The sequence below is a fragment of the Thamnophis sirtalis genome, unplaced genomic scaffold, assembly GCF_051295495.1.
Source record: "Thamnophis sirtalis isolate CommonGarterSnake01/CBP01778 unplaced genomic scaffold, rThaSir2_p1.2 scaffold_2, whole genome shotgun sequence".
NCBI lineage: Eukaryota > Metazoa > Chordata > Lepidosauria > Squamata > Natricidae > Thamnophis > Thamnophis sirtalis.
In genome coordinates, this window is record NW_028261382.1 from 17,645,276 (window position 1) to 17,672,868 (window position 27,593).

Below are 27,593 nucleotides of genomic sequence, written 5' to 3' on the forward strand. Positions count from 1 at the left end.
TTATTGTTATTTATTATTATTATTTTCTTATTATTATTTTCTTCTTCTTCTTATTATTATTCTTTCTCTGTTGCCAGCTACTTTTTGAAGTGTCCTAGGGGAATTTCTCACTTAACATTGTGGTCGTATGCTGAGGACTACCTGTAGGTGCCTTGAGTTGAGGGGGACTTCACACAGCATCCATCTCCTTTTGCTACATCTCAATTTCACTCCCCACCCCCTCACCCCCAACTGAACCCGGTGCATAACAATGAGAACTTGGGTCTGTGTGTGTGTGAGCCTTACCTTATCTGCCCCACTTCTTAGGGCTCTTGTGAAGCAATTCCCACCGTCCCAGACCCTTCCAGAGATGGCCAGAGTGGATAGAAAAAGCATTGGACGACCCTGCAAGGCTGTTGTGCCACAAAAAAACCACCCCGGGGTTCTTTTGACAGACTCAGTCCAAGGCGAACATAGCCCCCCCCCCTTTGCTCAGATTGGTGAGGGGGTTGAGGTGGGACGCCGCCCATCAATTCTTCAAGGGGCGGGGCCTCGCCCAAGGGGGCGGGGCTTCTCCGGCCGGCGGGAACCGTGGGCTGCAGCCGCGAGCGTGAGGCGTGGGAAATCCTCCCGCGGCTCGGCGGGCGTCCCCGAGGCGGCTTCGGCTCCTCCCCATTCGTGACCGCCCCGCCCCGCCGGAGGCGGTGGGGAAGAAGTGGCGAGAAGGGAGGAAACGGCGCTTGAGGAGAAGGAGGAGGAGGAGAAGAGCAGCGCGGGGGCGAAGCTCGCTCGTGTGCAGGTAAGGCTGGAGACGCGCGTGGGGGTTGGGGAGGGGGCTGAGATGGGGAAGGGAGGAGGAGGGGGAGAGGCTTTTAGAGACCCCCTTGGCAGGGCGTATATAGACCCGGCTCCGAGAATCCCGGAAAAGTCTCGGGTGGGTTCCCACGACCCGTGGTAGGTAGCCAGTGGCTGGGCTCCGGCTGGTGAGGCTGGAGACTTGAGTGGGAGACCTGGGATAAGGGGAAGGAGGGGTAAGAGGTGGGGAAAAAGGGGAGAGGGCATGCAGACCTGGTTCCGAGAAGCCCCCTTTGCCTGGAAGAGTCTGTGGTAGATTCCCACAACCCGTTGCAGCCAGTGGCTGGGTTCCGGCAGGTGAGGCTGGAGACACGTGTAGATGGGCTTTGGATGGGGAAGGGAGAAGGGGTTAGGCTTTAGGGATCCCCCAGGAGGGGGAAAATGGGGGCGAAGGCATATGGACCCAGCTCCGAGAAACCCCCTTTGCCTGGAAGAGTCTCTTGTAGCCAGCTGTCGCTTGCAGCTGTTGAGGCTCGAGACGCGAGTGGGGGTCATGGGATAGAGGGAAGGGGGGGGGGGAGACTTCAGGTGGGCAAAAAGGGAAGAGGGCATCTAGACCTGGCCCGAGAAGCCCCTTTGCCCTGAAGAGTCTGGTGGATTCCCAGGACCCATTGTAGCCAGTGGCTGGGTTCTGTGGCAGGTGAGAATGGAGACATGTGTTTGGGGGCCTGGGATGGGGGAGGGAGAAGGCTTAGGTTTTAGGGACCCCTAGGGAGGGGGGAAAATGGAGCTGAGGGCATTTGGAAAAGCCTCTTTTGCCTGGAAGAGTCTCTGGTGGATAGCCAGGAGCTGGGCTCTGGCAGGTGGGGCTGGAGATGTGAGTGGGGGTCTTGGGATAGAGGAAAGGTGGGGGAAGACTTTAGGTGGGCAAAGAGGGTAAGAGGGCATCTAGGCCTCCTTTGCCCTGTAGAGTCTCTGGTGGCTTCCCACGCATCCCTCGGGAGGGGGCAAATGGGGCGAGGTCATATGGACCTGGCTCCAAGAAGCCCCATTTGCCCAGAAATCTCTCTTGTGGCTTCCCATGGATCCAGCTGACTATTGTGGCTGGGCTCCGTCAGGTAAGGATGGAGACGCATGTAGGGGGCTTTGGATGGGGAAGGGAGGAGGGGGTTAGGCTTTAGGGATCCCTCGGTAGGGGGCAAATGTGGGCGAGGGCATATGGCCCCAGCTCCGAGAAGCCCCCTTTGCCCCCCTCCCATGGGATCCCTAAAGCCTAACCCCCTCCTCCCTTCCCCATCCAAGGCCCCCCTACACGGGACTCCATCCTTACCTGCTGGAGCCCAGCCAGGAGGCTGGGGATGAGGCAGTACGGAGGAGGGGTTGAGGCTTTTAGGGACCTCTTGGGAGGGCATCTATAGACCTTTGCCCAGAAGAGTCTCTGGTGGGTTCCCACCACCCGTGGTAGCCAGCTGAGCTCCAGCAGATGAGGTTGGAGATGCGTATGTGGGGCATGGGATGGGGGGGAGGAAAGGATGGAAGGAAGGAGGGGTAAGACTTTAGGTGGGCAAAGAGTGGAGGGGGCATCTAGACTGGCCCCGAGAAGCCCTCTCTGCCCCGAAGACCCTCTGGCTGGGTTCTCATGACCCATTGTAGCCATGTGATGTTTGGCTCCGGCAGGTAAGGCTGGAGATGCATTCCCCTAGGATGGGGAAAGGAGGAGGGGGCAAGACTTCAGGGACGGCTTGGGAAATGGGCAAAGAGAGGAGCGGACATCCACACCTGGTCCCGAGAAGCCAGAGCCCGGGAGACCCTCTGGCTGGGTTCCCACCACCCCTTTCTAACCTGAGCTGAGTTACACACCCGATTTGCGACCCTCTACTTTCATCTCATGGATGAGTTTGGCTAAAGGGAAGGGGACTTTTGCTCTCTTGGAGGCTCCTAGTTGACCATTCAGAAGGGTGTCTGCTGCCAAGCCAGGTCGTGGATAGGAGAAACGGGTTATAGGGTGGGGGAGAAACATTTAACAGATTAACAGAATTGGAAGGGACCTTGGAGGCATCTAGTCGAACCCCCCTTCCCAAGCAGGAGACCCTACACATCATTTCTGACAAATGGCAGTCCAATCTCTTCTTAAAAAAAACATACAGTGTTGGAGCATCCACAACTTCTAGTGGCAAGCTGTTCCACTGGTTAATTGATGCAGGGTTTGGCAAAGCCTGGTGGGAAAAGGAAGAGGTGTGTGTTCAAGGTCCCACTTTCAGGAATTATGTGGGTTGGGGGAGCTGAGAAGCCCCTTATTCTCCTTTTTGAGGAAGCTGGGCTTGATCTGGTGGTCGCGCTGCAGAGGTTGAACCTCAAAGCAAGACCCTAAAGCAGGGTCAACCTTTTTATACCTACCACCCACTTTTGTATTTCTGGTAGTATTAAAATTTTCTAACCGCCCACCAGTTCCACAGTAATGGTGATTTATAAAGTAGGGAAGTAACTTTACTTTATATAATTTATAAAGCAGAGTTACAGCTAACCCCTACCGCCCACCATGAAAGCTGGAACGCCCGCTAGTGAGCGGTAAGGACCAGGTTGACTACCACTGCCCTAAAGGATGCCTCCCCCTCCCCAAAAGGACAACCCCAAAAACTCATGGGAAGGAAACTCAACCCACGAGGTCATCTAGCCTTTCCCAATCAGGTGCTCCTTAAGACATGTTGGACTCCATCCCCAGCCAGGACAGGATGAGGGGCTCTAAGCTTCCAGCTGCCAGTTAAGTTTCACTTCTGATCTGTGTCCCCCCCCCCCCTCAATTCATCCGGTGGATGAACTGAAAATTTTGCATATCAGGGGAAGGAAGATCCCACTCAATTCTGTGGGTCTGAGCAGGTTTCTAAAAAAATGCTCTGCCCTCCCGCTTGGGGGTCAATAGCAGTAGACTTATATACCGCTTCATAGGCCTTTCAGGCCTCTCTAAGCGGTTTACAGAGAGTCAGCATATTGCCCCCAACAATCTGGGTCCTCATTTTACCCACCTCGGAAGGATGGAAGGCTGAGTCAACCCTGAGCCGGTGAGATTTGAACCGCTGACCTGCTGATCTAGCAGTAGCCTGCAGTGCTGCATTTAACCACTGCGCCACCTTGGCTCTTGGGTCGGCTTTGGAGCAGGGGGGCAGGCATTGACTGACACCCTGGTTAGCTCCAACCCTTGGAAGGCGCTCTCTTTATTTGTCCAACTCTGGCCAAAGAGCCTTCGTTGCTTTCATTGTGCTTACGGATTTCTGCCAAACCAGTCCAACCTCTGTGGCTCGAAAGTACAAAAAGGCTTTGCCAGGCTTTTCTTGGCAGTTGGCAGTTGGAACTGAGGTGGGTTGGAGTGTGGAGAGGGAGCGGGGTACAGGTGGCCTGAGTTTGCAGAAGAGGGAGGCGATCTTAGGGAGACCTCGCAAGGTAAGGTTAAAAATCTCTCCTTGACTGGCGTTATGGCTCCTGGCAGCTTCATACACTCATCCATGGAATTCCATTTTGCAGGAGCGTTCAGCTGGGTTCAGTCATCTTCTGGCGTCTTCACTTCTCAGTGTAGCCCACTCTGGACTTTCCTAGTGGCCTCCCTTCCAAGCCCTAAGCAGTCGTGATCCTGCTTAGTTTGTCAATCTTACGTTTTGCAAAGTTGGCTAGGCGTTGCTGTCCAGTTGGACACATTCACTAACAGTAGGTCCGGATTTTACACGGATGTTTGCGTTTCCAAACAGGCTGAGAATTAGAGAATTTCAGACTTTTCCCCTGTAATTCGAACCCTGGTTTGATGGGGTGGGTGGTTCCCAAGCTTTAACCTTTCCCTGCTCAGGTAGTCCTCAACTTATGACCACAATTGAAGGCCCAATGCTTCTGTTGCTAAGTGAGACAGTTAAATGACTTTTGCCCCATTTTCTTGCCACCATTGTTAGGTGAATCACTGCAGTGGTTAAGTTACTAACAAGGTTGTGAAGTGAATCTGGGCTTTCCCATGGACTTCGCTTGTCGGGAGGTCGCAAAAGGGGAATCACGTAACTCTGGGATCCTGCAAGGGTCATAACTATGATCCAATCGCCAAGCATCTGAAATTTTGATTTGGGGATGCTACAATGGTCGGAAGCATGAAAAACGACCATAAGTCACTTTTTTCACTGCTGTTGTAACTTTGAATGGTCATTAAATGAATTGTTGTAAGTCGAGGACTACCTGGGGATGGTTTAATCAGTGCCTTCCCTGCTAAGGTCACTGCATCCAACAGCAGCATGTCGGATTGACCTGTCCTGTCCTGCAGCCATCCAGGTTCCCCCACCCGAACATCTGACTGATGGATTTATGATGCACCTTTGGAGAAAAGCCTCAGCTAATTTGTGGCTTTGGAAGCTCCAGTTCAGGTGTGTGTGTGTGTGTGTGTGTGAGAGAGAGAGAGAGAGAGAGAGGGGGGGGGGAGGGAGAGGGAGGGGGAGAGAGGGGGAGACACACACACATACCACACCACACACAGACAATTTGTATGTTACTTTGCAGGCTGCAGTAGTGGAGATTAAAAAAGGCCAGAAGGAATAAAACAAATTGTATGATTTTCAGGAATTGAACCTGCACTAACCCAAAACTTCTCTCTTTCTCATAAGAAATTATTGCAAAAAAAAAAGAGTTCGAGTTTCGAGTTTAATAACATTTATATGCCGCCCAATCCCGTAGGAAAAAAAAAGCCCAACAGGGATTGGTTAAAATTTGGCAAGCCCCCCCCAACCCTTGCGGTTGCTATTTTGATGCTTGCATAAGAGGCTCTAACTTGTGGCAATTGGCAGTACGGTGTGTCATGGACTGCCTCGTATGCCAATGGGAACGAAAAGTGTGGTTTGTTTTTGTAATTGGTGATAACTGAAAAGGTCTCGAGGCTGAAGGAGGAAAGGGACGCGTTCGACCGCATTGTTACAGTTATATTGCATTGATAAATCCTGTTCAGGCCTGAGGCCACAGATGACAATGAAACATGTATTCCTTTGGTAGAAATTGACCTGAGCATTATCTGTATGTTACGTGTTCTAATTGTGGTCAGGACCTTTCCAAATAATCAACTAATAGAGTTGGAAGGAACCCTGGAGGTCTTCTAGTCCAACTCCTTGCTCAGGAAGGAAACATTATACCATTCCAGACAAATAGTTTTCTATTCTTAAAAATCTCCAGTGATGATGTAATCCTAGCATCTAGAGACAAGCTGATCCACTGGTTAATTGCTCACTGTCAGGAAATCTCTTTTTATTCCTTAGTTAGTTCTCTCCGTGATTAGTTTCCATCCATTGCGGCTTCTTCTGCCTTCAGGTGCTTTGGAGAAAGATTGAACCCCACTCTTCCTGATGACTATTAGATATTCGTGATGATGATTAGTGGACTGGAGGCTAAAACATACAATGAATGGTTGCAGGAATTGGGCATGATTAGTCTAGTGAAGAGAAGGATCAGGGGAGACATGAGAGCAGTCTTCCAATATCTGAGGGGGTGCCACAGAGAAGGGGGGGTCAACTTGATGATGAAGACTTTGAGACTCTAGAAAAAGTGCAGAGAAGAGCAACCAGGATGATGAGGGGACTGGAGGCTAAAACATACGATCAACGGTTGCAGGAACTCGGCATGGCTAGTCTAGCTAAGAGAAGGATCAGGGGAGACATGAGAGCAGTCTTCCAATATTTGAGGGGCTGCCACAAAGAGGAGGAGGTCAAGCCATTTTCCAAAGCACCTGAAGGCCAGAACAAGGAATAATGGATGGAAACTGACCAAGGAGAGATTCAACCTAGAAATAAGGAGAAATTTTCTGACAGTGAGAACAATCAACTGATGGAACAGAAGTTGCCTTTCAAAGTTGTAGGAGCTTCATCATTGGAAGCTTTCAAGAAGAGACTGGATTGCCATATGTCAGGAATGGGGTAGGGTCTCCTGCTTGGTTGGACTAGATGACCTACAAGGTGCCCTCCAACTGTGTTATTCTGTTACATTCCTTGTGGCAGCCCCTCAAGTATTGGAAGCCTGTTTTCTCATGACATTAGACATAACTAGATATACCCAATTTCTGCAACTGTCCTTTGTATGTTTTATCCTCCAGTCCCTAAGATGTTCTCTATTGGGGGGGTGGTTAGGGAGGGAGATCCCCACCTTTTAAAAAAGTCTTAAAGATCAGGCTGTTCTCCCGAGTCTTGGGGCTTGGGTGTGTTTGTTATTTTTTGCCTTCTCTTTGTATATTCAACTCAGATTTCACTTTGTTTGGGTTTGAATGGCCTTTTATCTTACATAATTTGCAAATTGCCCAGAACTGGAGTTACATCCAAATTGAATCTAAAATTAATTAAATAAAACCAGCTAACTTGTCAACCAACTACCAAACTTGCCATCTACCTAACTAACTTGTCAACTAGTTTTGCGTCCTACCCCAGATTATTCCCATTTGAACAAAACTTGCATACCAGTTGCAACTCTGTAAGCCAGTAGGATAAGCGGTGAACTGACTTTTCCATTTCAAAGGCAAGCTTCTTCTGCTGTAGGTGTAACTTGTATGTCCCTACTCCCTTTTTACTTACACGTTTGGTGTAACGCAAACCTCGGAAGGCAAGTTATTCCATTGGTTAATTGCTCTCATCGTTAGGAAATTTCTCCTTAGTTCTAGGTTGCTTTTCTCCTTGATTAGTTTCCATCTGTTTTGTCAAGATTGTCTCCTAGGAATTTCTTCTCTGAGTCCTTTGAAGCTCCTGCTTGTGTCATCAGTAATGGTATCAAGCCATGATCCCTGGTGGTGCAGTGGTTAGAGTGCAGTACTGCAGGCTACTTCTGCTGCCTGCCAGCTGCCTGCAATTAGCCAGTTCGAATCTCACCAGACTCAAGGTTGATTCAGTTTTCTGTCCTGCCAAGGTGGTTAAAATGAGGACCCAGATTGTTGGGGGCAATACACTGACTCTGTAAACCGCTTAGAGAAGGCCCTGAAGTCCTGTAAAGCGATATATAAGTGTAAGTGCTATTGCTATCGCTATCTAGTCTTCTGCTGGTCTGACCTTTGACTGCCTTTGATTTTTTCCTGCTTCAGGATTTCCTTTCCTTCACATCATTTGTCCAGAATATTTAAGCTTCAGCTCAGTTATCAGTGCTTTCAGCAGCAGTATGGATTTATTTCATTTACTGCTGGAGATTTCTTAGGGATCCAAGGCATTTTTAACAATTTTCTCCAGCACTACGCTTCAAAGGAGCCCATTTTTCTTCATCCAGCCTTTCTGATGGTCCAGCACTCACAGCTAAACGTTGCCCTTTGGAAGTTGGTGTTTTAACGCGGCAAACTCTTGTTGGCAGTGTGATGATTATATTAATCATTCTAATAAACATTTAGCTGTAAGCAAGATGGTCAAAGCAGGAAGATCAAGAATGCAGATAACGACACCTCCCCAAAGAGAACGCAACTTTCTTTTTTTTTAAATTATTATTTCTTTCTCTCGTATCAGCTTTCTTAAATGTAAATGTGTTTTTATTTTCCATTTTCATTTCGTACAGTCACATATATACTGTGCATAACCGGGGCCATATAACATTAAACAATAAACACAGCCATTCCTCTTGTCAACAATACCCCCCAAAATAGAAACCCACTGTACCTCTTCGACCCTCCATACACCCTTTCTTTCGCCCCCCTCCAACTTTCCATCTTCCCTCCAACATTCCCCTCTACTCTACTTCCCCTCCCTCTCTACCACTCCTCTCTCCCAGTACACTCCCTCCCTTCCTTCTCACCCTCCCTCCCATCCTCTCTCCCACCCTCTCTACCCCTCTTTCTTCTAAGGGGGAGGGGGGATATATAGTATGTGTTAGATTTTAAAGTAACGCGACTGCACTTGTATACTATTGCTCTTTAATTTCACTGTAAAAATAGGACAAGCTGAATATATTAATAGATAGTAGAAATACACCGAAGGGAGGAGTGGAGGGATAGAAGAAAGAGAACACAACTTTCTTGTGGGTTGAAACCCTTTCTGAATATCTAGAATGTTTTCAGAGCCCTGCAATTCCCAGAGGGATTACATGTTCTCCCCCACAGGCCATCATACCCAAGGACTGGGCTGGTGGGCATCATGGGACAAGTTGTCCATTTCCGGAAAACAATGCCATAAGAGAAGCTGTTGCAAATTTAGAAGGTACTATGAGTCAGAGGAGGGATGAGGGGGCTCAGTGACTAAGACGCTGGGTTTGTCGATCAGAGGTTGGCAGTTCGGCGGTTCAAATCCCTAGCGCCGCATGACGGAGTGATCTCCCGTTACTTGTCCCAGCTTCTGCCAACCTAGCAGTTCAAAAGCATGTAAAAATGCAAGTAGAAAAATAGGGACCACCTTTGGTGGGAAGGTAACAGCGTTCCGTGCACCTTTGCTGTTTAGTCATGCCGGCCACATGACCACGGAGACGTCTTCGGACAGCGCTGGTTCTTTGGCTTTGAAATGGAGATGAGCACCACCCCCTAGAGTCAGGAATGACTAGCACATATGTGTGAAGGGAACCTTTACCTTTATGAGTCAGAGTTCAATATTTTTGGAAGAATAAATGCTGAAAAAGGGTCTTTTTTTTAAAAAAAGAGAAGATTTGAGGCTGGGTTGAAATGTCCGGGGGTGGGGTGGGAGGGTCAGGAATTTGAACAATGCCACCCTATTGTTCCTGGTGACCACAGACAGCTTGGCATCAACCCTCACAGTTCTTTGTGAGATTAGGCCTTTGCCCAATGAAGTGCCATACCTGATGTACTTCTGTCTGCTCCTGTTGATCCTTCAGCTTTGGAATGCTGATGCCTCTCCCAAACCGAGCTAGGGCTTGTGCGTATAATATAATACTGCTAGTGCAATAAAAACATTTCTTGAGAAACAGGGTGGCCCTGAAACCACCAAGGAATTCTTGACGCTGTGCCATGCCAGAGTTTGTATTACCTGGATGATACCATGGGCTTCACCTGGCTACTGAACTGACATCTTTTCTGGTAGCGATAGAAGGGAATATAGCTGTTGAAGGGTAGGGCCCTTGATGTTAACAGAATAACAGAGTTGGAAGAGACCTTGGAGATCTCCTTGTCCAATCTCAAGCAGGAGACTCTCTGTACCAGTGATGGCTAACTTTTTAATTGTCACGGGCCAAAAGCACGCAACAACAACACAAGTCTATGCCCACCCGTATAATGCAATGTGCGCACAACACCCTCCCTGCCCTCTCCCTGGTGCTCCCCAACCCCCATGCATGACCCCACCCCCACCCCTGTAACCTTCTGGGAGTAAAAGTGGGAGGTGCATGTGCGATGGAGCTGAGCTGGGGCGACGGCTCATGTGCCTGCAGAGAGGGCTCTGTGTACCACCTGTAGCACGCGTTCCATGGGTTCTCCATCACGGCTCTATAACATTCTGGACAAGTGGCTTTTCAGTCTCTTCTTGAAAATCTCCGGTAATGGAGTATCCACCACTTCTGAAAGCAAGTCCCCAAAGGTGCTTTTTCAAAAGGCAACTGGACTTTGTTTCTCCTTGAAGATGTTTTGCTTTTCAACCGAGAAGCATCTTCCATTCTTCAGCAAGCAATTCCACTGGTTGATTGTTCTCACTGTCGGGAAATTCCTCCTTAATTCCAGCTTGCTTCTCTCCTTGATTAGTTTCACCCATTGCTTCTTGTCCTGCCCCAGTGGTGGGTTTCAAAAAAGTTTGGAACCTCTTCTGTTGGTGTGGCCTGCTTTCCGGGTCCACTGGTGGAACCTCTTCTAACCAGTTCGGTAGATTTGACGAACCGGTTCTACCGAATAGGTGCGAACTGGTAGGAACCCACCTCTGTCCTGCCCTCAGGTGCTTTGGAGAATAGCTGGACTCCCTCTTCTTTGTGGCAACCCTGAGATATTGGAAGACTGCTATCATGTCTCCCCTAGTCCTTCCTTTCATTAGACTAGATCAGGGATCGGCAACCTTAAACACACAAAGAGCCAGAAAGGTCCTAGCCGGAAGACACCCCCCCCCCCCGCCCATTCAATTCTGGAGCTGACCGGAAGTCCGGTTCCCCCACCATAGAGTTTTTTTCCTAGCGTGGCATCCTTTTTCCTCTACCTGTCCTAGCCAAAAGCCCTATCAATTGTGGTGCTGACTGGTGACAGGGAGCTGCAGCAGAGGGATGAAAGAACTACATGCAGCCCCAGAGCCACAGGTTGCTGACCCCTGAACTAGATGTACCTGCAACTGTACCTCATATGTTTTAGCCTCCAGTCCCCTAATCATCTTTGTTGCTCTTCTCTGCACGAAGACCATTCATCTTTCCTGGGTTTGCATGATGAATTGAATTTCAAATTAATCAACCATGGTTAAGAGATTTCATCATGGTTAAGATTAAATCCAGGCTGCAAGTGCAGGCGTGGCAATTTTCACCCTTGTAGATAATGCAGAGGTGCAAAGACAAGCTGCATCTGAATTTGTCAGGAGTTTCTAACTTGGGCAGACATCTTTTTTGTCCCCTCTTCCTCCTCTACCCACCTTTTTAGTGTCTTTGGTTGATTGGATACTGTACTGACACTGTTTGCTTAGGAGAAGTGAACTTCCTTCAGATCAGCCTGTTGGGTAATAAGTGTTTATTATCAAGTGATGAAGTGTTTTGTAAGGAAATTAGTTTTCTCGAGAACCGGCTGTGGTGGAAGGTTACGCCATTCTTATCTCCTGGGCTGGTGTTTCTCAACCTTGGCAACTTTTAAGATGTGTGAACTTCAACTCCCAGAATTCCCCAGGTGACATGCTTTAAAACTGCCAAGGGAAAAAAAAAACCACTGCATTATTGTCCCTGCACCCTGGGGGAGAAGAGTTGCGTTGCTGTAGAACGTCTGAAATTTGAAGTTCAGCTAAACATCATTGGGCTTGTTATATCAATCTGTGAAAATGAGCAGGTGAAGATGTTGTGGGACTTTTGAATACAGATGGATTGTCATTTGGAGCACAACCCGCCAGATATCACAGTTGTCGAAAACTGAAACATGCAATTTCTTGACATTGCGGTACCAGGAGATGCCAGAGTCGAAGAAAAAGAACTAGAAAAAATCATGAAATATCGCGACCTGGCCATCAAAACTGCACGGCTATGGATGAAGCACGTAACAGGGATACCCATTGTCATCGGGGCATTTGGCACCATGTCCAAGAATTTTACATTAACAAATTGCAGCTTCCTGCAATAACACCAGCAGAAATGCAAAAAACTGCGCTACTCGGAACATCTTATATTTTAAGAAGGTACTTGGTTGATACCTAGGACGCTGGCAGCAAACCGTATCAACCATTAGCACCAGTTAATGGTATTTGTAATGCATTTTTGAATGTTCAGTTAGCTGAGTTTCATGTTTAATGAATAAAGTATATTATTATTATTATCACAACAACAGAATTGTATCACAGCGGCCAGTTGTTTCACCGGATTTCGCATTGATTACTAGTCGGGCCCCACCCAGGGGCCTAGGATGTCGTAATGTATTTTCGTAATATCCATGTGGATACAAGCAGTGCAGCTTTTTGCATTTGACTGATGGTGATTTTGTCAATTTTTAAGTTTTAAATGTAATTCCAGTGCTTTTGGAATAGCACCCAGTGTGCCGATTACCACTGGAATTACCACTGCTGGTTTGTGCCATAATCGTTGAATTTCGATTTTTAAGTCCTGGTATTTTGCGATTTCTTCATGTTCCTTCTCGACGACCCTGCTATCATCTGGTATTACAATGTCTATGATTGTAACCTTGTTTTTCTCAACCAGTGTGATGTCTGGTGTATTATGTGCCAGTATTTTGTCCGTTTGTATGCAAAAATCCCACAAGATCTTGACCATCTGATTTTCGGTGACTTTTTCAGGCTTATGTTCCTACCAGTTTGAATTATTATTATTATTATTATACAATTGTATCACAGCGGCCAGTTGTTTCGCCGGATTTGGCATTGGTTACTAGTCGGGCCCCACCCAGGGGCCTAGGACGTCGTAACGTATTTTCGTAATATGCGTGCAGATCCAAGCAGTGCGGCCTTTTGCATTTGACTGATGGTGATTTTGTCAATTTTTAACTGTTTTAAATGTAATTCCAGTGCTTTTGGAATAGCACCCAGTGTGCCAATTACCACTGGAATTATCACTGCTGGTTTGTGCCATAGTCGTTGAATTTCGATTTTTAAGTCCTGGTATCTTGCGATTTTTTCATGTTCCTTCTCGGCAACCCTGCTATCACCTGGTATTGCGATGTCTATGATTGTGACCTTATTTTTCTCAACCAGTGTGATGTCTGGTGTATTATGCGCCAGTATTTTATCGGTTTGTATACGGAAATCCCACAAGATCTTGACCATCTGATTTTCGGTGACTTTTTCAGGCATTATTATTATTATTATTATTATTATTATTATTATTATTATTATTATTATTACTATTATCTGATGTAACAATAGTTGAAAAGAAAAAAGAAAAAAGTTTGGTCATTGACATTGCAATACTTGGTGATGCGTGAATTGAAGATAAGCAGCAAGCAAAAATCACAAAGTACAGGGACTTGCAAATTGAAGTTGAGTGATTGTGGAAAAAGAAATCGTGTATTGTCCCAATTGTAATTGGAGCCCTTGGAGCAATACCCAAAGCATTACCTTGCTGCCACATATCTCCCAGCATCCGATAAGATCTCACAGGATGGGCCTTCTCCGGGTGCCGTCGACTAGACAATGTCTTTTGGCAGCTCCTTGGGGGAGGGCCTTCTCTGTAGCTGCCCCAGCCCTATGGAACAATCTATCCCCAGAGATCCGGACCCTCCCCACTCTCTCGGCCTTCCAAAAGTCTACTAAGACCTGGCTATTCCGGCAGGCCTGGGGCTGTTGACCCTTGATTGAGTTCCAGCCCCACTAAGATTGAGTGCATGTTGTGTCCTTTTAACTTGCTTTGTCTTTGTATTTTAAATTCTTGTAGTATTTTTAAAACTGTTTTTATGTAAGCCGCCCGGAGTCCTTCGGGATTGGGCGGCATACAAATTCATTAAATCTTGAATCTTGAATCTATTTGGAAATTCTAAATTTATCAGATTTGAACATTCTGATTGTACAAAAAACCACCCTACTCAGAACAGCTTATATCTTCCGACGTTACCTTAACAGTTCCTAGGTCCTAACTCGAGCTGTTGAGCTACCAATCAGCCCCAAAGGCTGTGAATCGCACCAAAGATTAACTGATGATGATGATGATGATGATGATGATGATGATGATGATGATGAAGAAGAAGAAGAAGAAGAAGAAGAAGAAGAAGAAGAAGAAGAAGAACAGCAACAACAACAACAACAACAACAACAACAACAACAACAACCATTGTCATCGGGGCACTCGGTATTTTATAAAATACATCAAGAAATTGATGCAGGTACTTGGTTGATACCTAGGACTCTGGCAGCAACTCGTAGCAACCATTAACACCAGTCAATGGTATTTGTGATGCATTTTTGTATGTTCAGTTGGCTGAGTTTCATGTTTAGTGAATAAAGTACATAATAATAATAGCCTTTATTGTCATTGTACATCATGTATATAACAAAATTTGTTTAGCCAGTGCAATCCATAATAGAAAATACAAGACAACATGAATAGTATAGAAAATAATCCTTATACAAGTAATTGGGGAAAGAGAAAAAATAGTCACACGTTTCCATATGTACGTGGAGTGATTGTGATTGTGTTTAGGAGTCTTGACAGTCCATGGGTAGAAGCTGTTTTTAAACCTATTTGTCCGGCTGGCTATACTTTGATGTCTTCTGCCCAATGGTAAAAGTGAAAAGAGACACCGACCAGGATGTGAATCATCTTGAGTATCTTCCTTACTCTGCTAAAGCAGTGAGACCTGGTGATTTCATCCAGTGGTGTCAGAGGACAGCCAATGGTTTCTTGTGTTGAATTGATCACTCTCGGTAGTGCCTTTCTCTCCGCAGGTGTTAGACCAGCATGCAGTATGTAAGGACACTTTCTAATGTGGACCGATCTTCATAGATCTGAATCGCTGGACCAGAGGTGTCCAGCCTTAGCAAAGTTAAAAACTTGTGGCTGTCCATTCTCAGAATGGCTGGCTGGGGAATTCTGGGAGTTGATGTCCACAAATCTCAGGGTGGATTTGATTTAAATCAAGTCAATTTAAATCACTAGTAAAAAAGGCTTCATTTAAATCAACTTGATTTAAATCATATTTTTTAAAGAGCAACTGTCATCACTGTGAGGTAAGCTCCCCATTGGGAGAGCGAGTGCGTTCAGCGAAGCGTTGTGAGAGTTGTGTTGGAGAACACACAAACCAGCATACAGAGACACTGCAGTTTAAATAGGCTTTTACTTTCGTGGAAATAGAGGTATCAGAGTCCATCAAACAGTCCAAGTCATACACGGATAAGACAGTCAGTCATCAACATCTTTCAGTTAAGGGATAATCCAAATAACATAGTCCAGTATCATATAATCAGTTCAGTACTCAAAGTTTGCTAACAGTTGCAAAATTTACAATAGCTCACAGCACTTTCTAACAGCCAGCTTCCAAAACACTCAGATCAGATCAGCCCAGCATCTAACAAACAGAGAGCTAACAGTCCTTCTGGCTCCCTCTTATGGCCAATTGAGGAAAACAGCAACTAATCACATTTTACAGTATGATTTAAAGAAACAGGTACAACATTGTTACATGATTTGTATATTGCCAACTCAACCGTTAGATTATATTCCTAACAATCTCTGTCCTGCAGAGGCTCCTCCTCTGACCTGTTGACTTTACAGATAGTCCCATTCATTTGCACATGGGACAGCTGGTAGTGCAGCAGTGACACAACTTGGTAAGGGACATGGCGGGCAGCAGGTGAGTGGATGCCTGCTAACAGGCCCTGGCATGATGGAACTGAAATGACAGGTGCTCTTTAATATTATATTTATAAGCTGCTTAGAAGGTTTCACTTTCATTTTTACTGTTTGCCCTTCCTCCTCCCAGTTAGAGCCTGGTGGTACTGATGCATTTGTCTTCAAACAATCATATAATTTGTAGTATGCATAGATTTACAAAACAAGGGGATAAAGGAATATTCCTGAAATTTGTTTTATGATTTATCTCATGTTTACTGTGAAATTGTGTGAATGCATCACAGAGGTCTTCCCTCTGCTTAGACAGCCTATGCTCGTAGTCCTCAGTGAGATACTTCTGCTGAGCCTCCTTCTTGGTCAGATCCACTTTGAACTGAGCCAGCTATTTTGCCAACTCTTTCTCGTGGTGGCTGCTTAGCTCCAACAACTGGCTAGGAGGGGAGGGGCAAGTAGAGGCCGGCAAGGCGCCACTCGACGTGAGTGACATCAAGATGGCCATGCCCACCAAGTCACATGCCCACCTAGCCACGCCCACCCACCTAGTCATTAGGCAGATCATATTAGTGGTCTGCGGGGTTTAAAATAATGAATTTACTGGTCCCTGAGATCCAAAAGGTTGGGGAGCCCTGGTATAGGGTCTCCTGCTTGAGCGGGGTAGGGTGGGGGTTGGACTAGAAGACCTCCAACGTGTTTCCCAAGTCTGTTATTATATTATTCTGTTATCCCTTAGACCACAGTGAAACAACTATTGGAAAATATACAGAGACCGGAGGAAATAGAAATGCTTAGCTTTGAGAAAGGAAACTAAAAAGATTCCACAGAAGAGAAGATGAGGCGTGCCAGATCTAATAATAATCTGAAATTGCCCAAATGCAGATTTTGACTGAATGTTAGGAAAAGCCTCTTTGATCACAGCTGTCTCCCATTGGAGCCTATTTCTTAATGAATTGGGGTCTTCTGTATTTTGAGAGGAGTTAAATCCCCACTTTTGGGGGAGCTTTAATTTGGATTCTGGCATCAAACAGGCATGGCCTCTTTCAATTGGCTGCCACAGAGAGGAGGGGGTCCAGCTCTTCTCCAAAGTACCCGAAGGCCAGACAAGGAAATTCTTCCTCCTCATTAGATGGCCAAAGGTCTCTCACTGATTAGTTTCTACCAATCGCTTCTCGTTCTGCTTTCTGGTGCTTTGGAGAATAGGTTGACCTCCTCTTTTTTGTGGCAGCCCCTGAGATATTGGAAGAATGCTGTCGTATCACCTGTTACTACAGGTTACTACTACCCAATTCCTTCATAAGACGAGATAGAAATCTCACAGAGGGAGAAAAGGAAATTTTCAAATGCTGTAAGGCACAGTTTCTTCCTTCAATTGTATGTTGTTATGTAATTATTTTCAGTTATGGGCAGTTCAAATTATAAACAATTCCATCTAGTTCCATAATACGCTCAACTGTCGTGAAAATCATTTGTTGTTCAAGGCACATTAATTGCAACCCGGATCAGGCAAGGCTGCTTGCAGACAAGTTTCTGATTCACAAATATTGGCTAACATTGTCTGCTCTTGCAGAGTAGGATTATTTACACTGGAAGAGGAAAACATGTTTGACCTTGTGCATTATGGGAGTTGACACAGAGGAGTCTCCTTAAAGCTTCTTCTAACTAACTTTGTTATGCAAAACCTGGGCTGGGTTCTCACACATTTCTTTGAGCCATAATGTGTGTTTTTTTAAAAAAAAAAATGGTTTGAGATTAATGTTTTCTCAGAATCCAGCTCTTAATGGTTGGTAAGCTCTAAGTGAAGCCTTTGTATTTGCAAATGCAATAGAATTTGGAAAACCAGGACAAAGTCGTAGATTAGCACAATCAAGAGAAGAGGTCACTTTTTATTGCCCAAGTCTGTAAGTGGGGTTTTATGAACCCAACCATGGTTTAATGCAATGGTTTAAACCACCCTCTCTCTCCTGCAGTGGGATGGAAAATGCTCTTTTGGTGAATATTAGAATAAATGTGTCCAGTTTTGGTCATCACACTATAAAAAAGATGCTGAGACTCTAGAAAAAGTGCAGAGAACAGCAATCAAGATGATTAGGGCATTGGAGACTAAAACATGCGAAGAACGGTTGCAGGAACTGGGTATGTCTAGTCTAGTGAAGAAAAGGACCAGGGGAGACATGATAGCAGTCTTCTAATATTTGAGGGGCTGCCACAGAGAGGAGAGGGTCAAGCTATTTTCCAAGACACTTGGAGGCCAGACAAGGAATAATGGATGGAAACTGAACAAGGAGAGATTCAACCTAGAAATAAGAAATTTTCTGACAGTGAGAGCAATCAACCAATAGAACAGGAGTTGCCTTCAGAAGTTGTGGGAGCTTCATCACTGTAAGCTTTCAAGAAGGGATTGGACTGAAATGGAGTAGGGTCTCCTGCTTGGGCAGGGGTTTGTAGTAGATGACCTACAAGGTCCCTTCCAACTCTGTTAATCTGTAATCTAATTAAAAGTTCTTTGGTGGCTATGAAGGACTATAGTTATTGTCTTCTGGATTATTAAACTGGTATTTGGTCTCATTCAGAGTTGCTTGTTTTTTGCTCCTGATTCTCAGTGCATCCTTTTTCCCCCCTGCAATCTATGCCACCTAAGATAGTAGGAAAGAGACTTATTCTCCATTGGTTTCCAAGCTGTTTGGTGGATGCAAAGGAGAGAAGGAGAAGTTCACTCCTCAAATCATGAAAGAAGAAGTGCCGAAGAATGTAGCTGCTGAGAATCTAGGACAGAGTTGAATCACTTTCTCTCCTCCCGTTATTAAAATTACTCTCTGTAGGAAATGTTTCCAGGGAAGGTTGTCTGCTCACACCTGTTTCCTTATCCCTTTCCCAAATTCCTTTTGACATCTTTCTGCAGTTTCGGGGTCATATGCTGAACCTTCGACTATAATCTTGCATGAGGAGATAGTATACAGGCACTCCCTGACCTACAACAGTTCCTTTAGTGATTGTTCATACGGCACTAAGAAAAGTGACGTATGACTGTTTCCCACAGTTACGACCTTTGCAGCATCCCCACAGTCACGTGATCAAAATTCAGACGCTTGGCAACTGGTTCATATTTATGTAGTGTTGTGGCCCGCCAGCGTCCAGCAGAGCTGGTAGCTGATTCAGACAGTGAGGAGATTGGGGAGGAACGTGGGCCAGTCCTGGAGTCTGGGGAAGGCTCTGATGAGGGCTCTGTGTCGGAGGCAGAGAGGGGGCCAGGGCCATCTGACAGTTATCGGCTGCCTTCAGAGTCAGACATGAGTGAGGCAGATGAACAGCTGGAGCCTGTTCCCAGTGTGTGCATGTGCAGAGTTGCCAGACGAAGGGAACAGCCAAGGAACAAGGGTTGACTTGGGAGTAAGGCCACAGGTGGACAGTGAATGACCCCAACCATAGGGAATAAAGAGGAGCGAAAGAGGAGTGGCGTTTGCAGGGAACAATTAGTTCATTCCTCCTTTCTACCAAGTATTGTGGCACCTGAAAGATATTGGCCTGGCCACTCTCCAAGCCTGATAAAGATTGGTAATTGTGAACTATCTGTGGGAGAGGAAAGACTTGGCAGGAGAGGAATTCACCGTAAATTATTTATTGGGACAGGGACTTGGCTTCGTGCTGCTGGGGAAGCCTAGGTGAGAACATGTCGGTTGCAGTGTCCCAAAGTCATTTGATCTCCTTTTGCAACCTTCTAAAGTCAATGGGGAAGCCAGATTCACTTAACAACTGGGCTACTAACCTATCCACTGCAGTGGTTCACTTAACAACTGTGGTGGGACAGGTTGTAAAATGGGGCAAAACTCGCTTAACAAACGTGTCAATTAAAAACAGAAATTTTGGACTCAAGTGCTGTCTCCCTATACTCTTTCAAAGGTCCAAATCTGATTTAAAGATTAAAAAAATGTTACAAAGAGCAGGTTCCTTAATTTGTATCTATTCATAATATATAACGTCTGAATAGTCAATCACCAAACTGTGGGCTAAAGTTTGTGCTATGAAGTTGGATGTTTCTAAATTAGTACCATATTTTTCAGAGTATAAGATGCACCGGAGTATAAGACGCACCAAGGTTTTGAAGAGACAAATTTAAAACAAAAGTAGGTAGGTAAATAGAGGGAGAGAGAGAAATAGAGAGAGAGAGAGAGAGAAATACAGTAGGTAGGTAGGGAGAGAGAGAGGAATAGAGAGAGATAGAGAGAGAGAAATACAGTAGATAGGGAGGGAGGGAGAGAGAGAATAGGTAGCTTGGTAGGTAGAGGGATAGAGAGAGAAATAGAGAGAGAGAGAGTAGATAGGTAGGGAGAGAGAGAGTAGATAGTAGGTACGTAGGTAGATAAAGGTGGGGAAGAGAGAAATACAGTAGGTAGGTCGGGAGAGAGAGAGTAGGTAAGTAGATAGAGTGATAGAGAGAAAGAGAGAGACAGAGAAATACAATAGGGAGGGAGAGAGAGAGAGTAGATAGGTAGATGTTTCCAGGTGTATTTATCCATGTGCTGGAGAAAGAAATCACTGACAATCTGCAGCACCTAAGACTTTGTTTCTGCTGGCACAGCACTTGATCAATGTAATTCTCATCAATCAGTTAAAGAGCTTTCCAAAAGGAAAAAAAAAAGTGTTTGTGCTCTGCAAACCTCCCCAAAACGGCCTGTTTTTCATGAAAACGGGTCCATTTTTTAAAAAAAAGCATGAATGGCCTTTGGCCCCCTTGCAGACTGTTTCTGGTGGGGTGGTGGCAAAAACGAGCAAATAATGGCCCCGTTTTTCATCAAGAAAATTGCATGCATAGCCTTATGGAGGCTTAGAAAGTGCTCCTGGGGGCTGGTGGGGCCCATATTTTGCTCATTTCTGCCCTCCCCAGCCCCCAGGAGCTCTTTGAAAGCCTCCATAAGGCTATGCACAGCCAGTTTGGTGAGGGGGGGGGGGGTTCAGGAGGCAAAATTGCTGTATTCAGTGTATAAGACGCACCCAGTTTTTCAGCCTCCTTTTTGAGGGAAAAAGGTGCGTCTTATACTCTGAAAAATATGGTATTTCTCTCAGGACATTCAAATATTTCCTGCCTTCTGTTGATTTAAAGCTATCCTTCTATAGCTCAAGTTGACAAATTCCGGATGACTCATATTTTTTTTTTTCCTGCAGAAAAAGCTGCCCTCGAGGTGCCTTTCTTGCAACATGGGTCTAAAACCCATTGTAGGGCGGGAATACCTGGATCTGATTTTTATTTTGAAGGTAGACTGTGGGCAAATCTTAACTTGACTGAGCGTGCTCTTTGCCAATATCCTAGTTAAGCTGAGGTCAGGATCAGAAATATAAAACAAAACATAACCCAGCCAGTGAAATTAACATTCTGATTGGCACCATGACATTTTAAGATTCTTTGGCCACCTAATGAGAAGGAAGGACTCCCTGGAGAAGAGCCTAATTCTGGGAAAGATGGAGGGCAAAAGAAGAAGGGGACGGCAGAGAATGAGGTGGCTGGATGGAGTCACCGAAGCATTAGGCGTGAGCTTAAATGGACTCCAGAGAATGGTAGAGGACAGGAAGGCCAGGAGGAACGTTGTCCATGGGATCCCAATGGGTCAGACACGACTTCGCAACTAACAACAACAATCACGTTAGATGCCAATTCTCGTCATCGCCACCCCCCACCCTCTGCCCTCCATGGTACTGTTTCCTTGTGTGCCATGTTTTCTGGCTCATGCACCTTACTGAACAGTTTATTTTAATGCTGGTATTTGTAAGCCATTAAATGTGCCTTTTCTGGTGCATTTTTATTCTGTAGTAAAAATATCTCAACTAGCAATCCTATCTTTGAACGAGAAAAATCTATGTGAGCAGGAATGTTTGCATTTTATGGAGATGTTTCATTTTCCCTCCCAATTGTTCTGCAGAGACTTGGCTGACAAACAAGAAGCAGAAATTGCACACAATGCGGCACAACAAAATAGTTGTTACAGGTAGAGTACAGCCAGTCCCAAAGGTCCATTTTTCATAAGAAACTTGGCAGGGTTGTTTCTTTTTCTTTCAGTAAAAGAGAAGTAGACGTAACTTCTCTCACAACTCCTGCAATCTCTTTCCAAAGACCTGGCCCAAACTGAAATTTGCTTTCTAATGGAAACAAAAGCAGATAAACTTCCATTGGAAAACAAATTTTAGTTTGGGCAGTGTCTTTGGAAGGCGGTTGGAGGAGTTGTGATGGCTGTGCCCCCGGTTTCCTTAGTGCAGGGGTCAGCAATCATTGGTCTGGAGCCGTACATGGCTCTTTCATCCCTCTGCTGCGGCTCCCTGTTGCCGGTTGGCTCCACAACTGATAGGGCTTTTAGGACAGGTATAGGAAAAAGGATGCTGTACTAGGAGGAGACTCTATGGTGGGGGAATCGGACTTCCGGTCGGCAGAGGAATTAAATAGGGGGCTTCCGGTTAGGACCTTTGTGGCTCTTTGGGTGCTTAAGGTGGCCAACACCTGCCTTAATGTAATGTGTTAACTTTGATTTGGGGGATCCTGGTCCATGTCTTCCCTGAGGTCCAAGTTTGTAGGAGAATAGCAGGCAGAGCTAGGGGTGGAGTTAAGTGTGTTAGCAGTTTGGAGTCATTATGTTGTCACAAACAGTCTTAGGTCCAATTCAGTGCTGACTTTTAGTTGACTACAGTTTTGTGTATAGACTTGAGTGATAAATCCAGTTTGAATTGCAACTTGACATATATGGTCCTGACCCTTTGCACCTGACACCCAAGTAGTTACACTCACCACCCAAGTACAATAGAATAGGATACAAGTAAAGTGGGATACCAGTTGGAGACAATGTGAGCTTCTGAAGAAAAAGCGAGATATAACTGTTAATAAACGATAAAAATAAATGAAGTTATTACTAAGAATGTGTTGCAGTCCAGAAACACTGTCCAATTTTACTTGTTTTACTTAAAGACTAGCTCAGGGATCGGGACCTTAAACACTCAAAGAGTCAAAAAGGTCCTAACCGGAAGTCCCCTCCCTGTTCAATTCTGGAGCTGCCCGGAAGTCCAGTTCCCCCAGTCTCCTCCTAGCACGACATTCTTTTTCATCTACCTGTCCAAACCGAAAGCCCTATCAATTGTGGAGCTCACCGGCGACAGGGAGAGGCAGCAGAGGGATGAAAGAGCCACATGCAGCTCCAGAGCCGCAGGTTGCCAACCCCTGGGCTAGCTGGTTTATTACTGAACTCACCACTCAACCCAGAATGCAATTTGAAAGACAGGTAGAACTTTTTTTTTAAGTTTTCAATTTCTAACTTATTTCTTCTTTCCCAGTCTTGATAATGCTCACTTGAAGAATCAGTGGCCAGTTCTGGGGTGTAATGCAGCATTTTGATTTCTTGTAAGTGGTTTGGAGAGGAGAAGAGGAGGAAGTGGTTGAAGGGACATCTCTGCACCTTGAAAATACCAGGAAGCAAAGGGGGAAAAAACCAGCCAGGTTTTATGGCTTGCTGGGTAATTTGATATATTTGGAAACTGTTAAGGGAGAACAGACAGGATGTGTGGAAATAGGCAGAGTTACTTCCTCATGGCTGCAGATTAATAGAAACTGTGTGTAAAGTTTCAAAGTGGATAACTCCAGTGGGGTGGGAACATGAAATCTCAGGTTAAAAGAAAGGAAAAGAAAAGAAAAGAGGAAATCGCATGTTTTCTATGAAAAAAGCAACATTTTTGACGAGTTTTGTGGCAAATGGGATTCAGAGTTAAGTCATGTGTGATGATCTTGACAGTTGAAGAAAGGAGAAGAAAACCTGCAGATTCATCAGTGGGTTCAATTTAGCTGTAGATGAAACTTGTTCTTTCTTTAAAAAATGCATTGAAGAATGAATTGTTGATCTTTGGAAGTCTGCAGAAGAAATTCAAACCGGGTGGGGATCTAAACCTGAGAAGTAAAAATAATAATAATCTGAGGTGGTGAAATCGCTTTGTTGTATGGTCTTATTTTATCAGTCGGTTTGGTTTTGGGACACGGATGGGACTTTCCTGTTGGGTACTGTCTCTTGATAGAGATGTGAGAGTACCAGCATCTGTTATCTGAAGCTGTCCTTGATTTCAACATTTGTTTTAAGTTCAGACCAAGGAGAAATGCCCCTAGGTCAGGGGTCAGCAACCTTAAACCCTCAAAGAGTCACAAAGGTCCTAACCGGAAGCCCCCCTCCCCCCCCATTCAATTCTGGAGCCGACCTGGAAGTCCAGTTCCGTCACCATAGAGTCTCCTTCTAGCGCAGCATCCTCTTTCCTCTGCCGACCGGAGGTTTGGTCCCCACCCACCCACCATAGAGTCTCTTCCTAGCACAGCATCCTTTTTCCTCTACCTGTCCTAAGCAAAAGCCCTATCAATTGTGGAGCCAACCGGAGACAGGGAGCTGCAGCAGAGGGATGAAAGAGTCACATGCGGCTCCAGAGCCGCAGGTTGCCGACCCCTGCCCTTGGTGAGACATTTCAACCATTCTCAGATCATGACAAAGTCTTCTTTGCAAATTTCTCTCTGTGTCTATAATTCCCTGGTTGGACATCCTTCCTTTCCAAGATCTAAGCAGTTCGGAAAGGTCATATCTGATTGCTGACTCTGCTTGTACTTTTTCTAAAAAATCCACCTATTTTTCAACAAACTGATAAGAAGCTCTCTCAGCAATGTGAGTTACGATAATAAGAGCCCGACTTTCAGTTTGTAGAAAACATTTAATGGAATGTCTCTATTTGAAGGCCTGCCCAAGCCAAGTGGTTTTAAAGGCCCAGAGGGGGGGAATAGCAAGGATATTTGGCATTGATTACCTACAGTTTAGGCAACAGGTGTGACAGGCAATCATTCATCCAGCCATGTTTTCCCCTCATTTTCCCTGATGAGATGCAACTATTAAAGCTAGACATACTTACTTTACCATATCACTGTATGTTTTATATTCATATCAGTGACTGAATAATTAAGAGCACAGTTTGTATGGAGCTTGCAAACCGATGCAAATTTACCAATGCTTTCTTCTCTCTTTTTGATATCAGGCTATCAAGTTTCAGATTTGAAGTCCTTGTCGTGGATTTGGGTTGGGTATTTATGTTTTAAAGAAATGTCTTCCCCTGTGTCCTTCCTTCCTTCCTTCCTTCCTTCCTTCCTTCCTTCCTTCCTTCCTTCCTTCCTTCCTTCCTTCCTTCCTTCCTTCCTTCCTTCCTTCCTTCCTTTCCCTTGAGACATTGATACTTTGAAATAATCCTCATTTTAAATAGGAGGAAAATCCCTCTCTCCCTTTTCTATCCTCCCATCCCCTTTTTCTTCCTCCTTCCCTCCCACCTCTTTCTTTCTTTCTTTCTTTCTTTCTTTCTTTCTTTCTTTCTTTCTTTCTTTCTTTCTTTCTTTCTTTCCTTCCTTCCTTCCTTCCTTCCTTCCTTCCTTTCCCTTGAGACATTGATACTTTGAAATAATCCTCATTTTAAATAGGAGGAAAATCCCTCTCTCCCTTTTCTATCCTCCCATCCCCTTTTTCTTCCTCCTTCCCTCCCACCTCTTTCTTTCTTTCTTTCTTTCTTTCTTTCTTTCTTTCTTTCTTTCCTTCCTTCCTTCCTTCCTTCCTTCCTTCCTTCCTTCCTTTCTTCCTTTGACTGCCCATCTACCAGAAGGAACCCTGATACACACGAGGTTTCTTGTTGGAAGATACCCTGAAGCTGATTTATTAATCTGATTTGTTTCATATTTTTGATCTTGTTTCAGCAGTGGTCCAAATGAGGAAAGGATTAAGAGAAAGATGCAATATAATGCAATGAAATGAAATGGATACACTGTGTTCCGATAGCCAACATTATTGGAATTTCCCAGTTAGAACCGCTTTAAATCTCATTTTCCCATCCTCACCTGCAGCATCATTTTTAATACTTCCTCACATATTAAAAAGAAATTGAAACACACTTGAAATATAGAGAGATTTTCTATTCTGGGGAATAAATGGAGGTCATTATCTAGCTCTTTTCTTTCAAGTTTAAGACAATGAATTCCCTCTTCAATCTAGTTCTGGAGCTGTCACGGGCTGAGATGATTCATCACGTATAAAGATGCTTTTGCAAATATTTGCATTGCACAATAGAAAATTAGCAAGAGGGGCTTAGAAGAACTTACAAAGAATTTCACTGGTTCTTTGGCCAAAGGAGAATTCAAGAAGTCTTGAAAGGAAAAAGAAATATTTGGTGCAAGTCCTAGCCTGCTCTTTTCCTTAGTAAGCAACAGTAAATTCGAGACCTAGAAAAAAAATTAAGAGATATCATTTTACCTACATGTTTCATTGTGTGATTTTTATCCCATTTCTGAAGTTTGAGAAATAACTTGCACACTCAGTTTCTGGTACAATGTAGAAAGAATAGAAACTCACCCCATTTCCTAATCCCATATACAAAACAAAAACAGTAACAACAGCGAAAACTCAAATACTCCAATTTTCATTCATTTAACATGCTTTAGGTTGGGTGAATTGTTACCTTCCCGTGTCATTTTCTTTGTGGGGGGGGGTGGAGGGGGAAGTGGCTTATTGTGTCAGATGAATCATAGAATTAAAGACCCTTAGGGCCAAAAGGGGCCTTGGAGGTCTTCTAGTCCAACCCATTTTCGTGTGGAAAATGGTCATTTTTTTTCAGTGCCGTTGTAACAGTCGCTAAATGAATTGTTGTAAGTCGTAGACTTGCCCGTATTGCAGATGCTGAGAATGGATAGTGAGCATCCCTCACCCAGATAGCATTTAAGGTAGCGTTTAAACTGAACAAACAGGCATCCACCACTACGCCACAACAGAATCATAACTCATCAGCTCACAAGATATTGGACCACGTCTCAACAGCCAGCCAAGCAAATAGCCCGAAACCTGACCATGACTCTCCCAAGGGTGCTTTTTCAAGAAGCACCTGGTCTTTCTGGTTTTTTTTGAGGACATTTCGCTTCTCATCCAAGAAGCTTCTTCAGAGCTGAAGAAGCTTCTGGGATGAGAAGCGAAACATTATCCTACTTGTTTCCCCCAAAGGCTGAACTTGGCTGATGATTTGATCTAGGACAGGGAGGGCTAACCTTTTTGTTATCGCCTGCTGAAAGCGCACACATGCCTCGCACCAATAACACAATGCACACATGACACCCCACACACGCCCCGTCTTCTGTGCATGCCCATGAACCCCTGTTCTCCCCCCACATATGTGCATGCGACACCCCCCCCCCCCCCACTCACACCCCATTTTGGGCCTAGTAGGCTTCCCTGCAGCCTCCTGGGACCAAAAATGGGCCGGAGGGGGAGTACACATGCACACTCATCTCCCACATGCACCCTGCCCTTCGTGCATGTATGGCAGAGACCAAGGAACCAGCTGGCTGGTGGGAGGTGCATGCACATGTGTGGTGGAGCTGAGCTGGGGTGACGGCTAGCATGCCTGCAGAGAGGGCGATGCGTGCCATTTGTGGTACACATGCCACGGGTTCGCCATCATGGATCTAGGATGATCTTATTAAACCTGTGTTTTTCAACCTTGGCAACTTCCGGTGGTGGGCTTCAACTCTTAGTAGACCAGAGATGGCCACCATACTCGTGGCCAACACTGACAATTGAAGTCCAGACATCTGAAAGTTATTAATGTTGAGAAGCAATGCATTAAATCACATTTTGAGAGCGCAGGATAATTGACAGGGAGAGCATCTTGCAATGACATGAAGCAGATTCAAGTTCACCTCTCTTTGATCATCCAATTTACTGATGGAACATCGCTTTCCTATTCCATGTAATTGCTTTAAAGAGAGGGAGCAAGGCTCTTCGTTGACTTTGTACATCTGTGCAGACGGTCAAGGAGAAGGGAAAATTTGCCATTCCCCTCACTGTAATCAAACCAAAGGGACACGGTGGCTCAGTGGGTAAGCTTGTTGATCAGAAAGGTCGACAGTTTGGCGG

The 27,593-nt window shown here is 45.2% G+C and overlaps 1 protein-coding gene across 2 annotated transcripts in view; it reads left to right on the plus strand.

Moving 5' to 3' along the window:
• Positions 1–667: 667 nt before the first annotated feature.
• Positions 668–27,593, plus strand: part of MCTP2 (multiple C2 and transmembrane domain containing 2) — a 160,599-nt gene continuing 133,673 nt past the window's right edge. The window contains exon 1 of one of the 2 annotated variants that reach the window (XM_087704361.1): positions 668–778. The gene's annotated coding sequence lies outside the window, so the exon portion shown is untranslated. Of the gene's footprint in view, positions 779–4,111; positions 4,213–27,593 lie in introns of those variants that run through there. The other variant, XM_087704362.1, reaches the window with a different exon arrangement.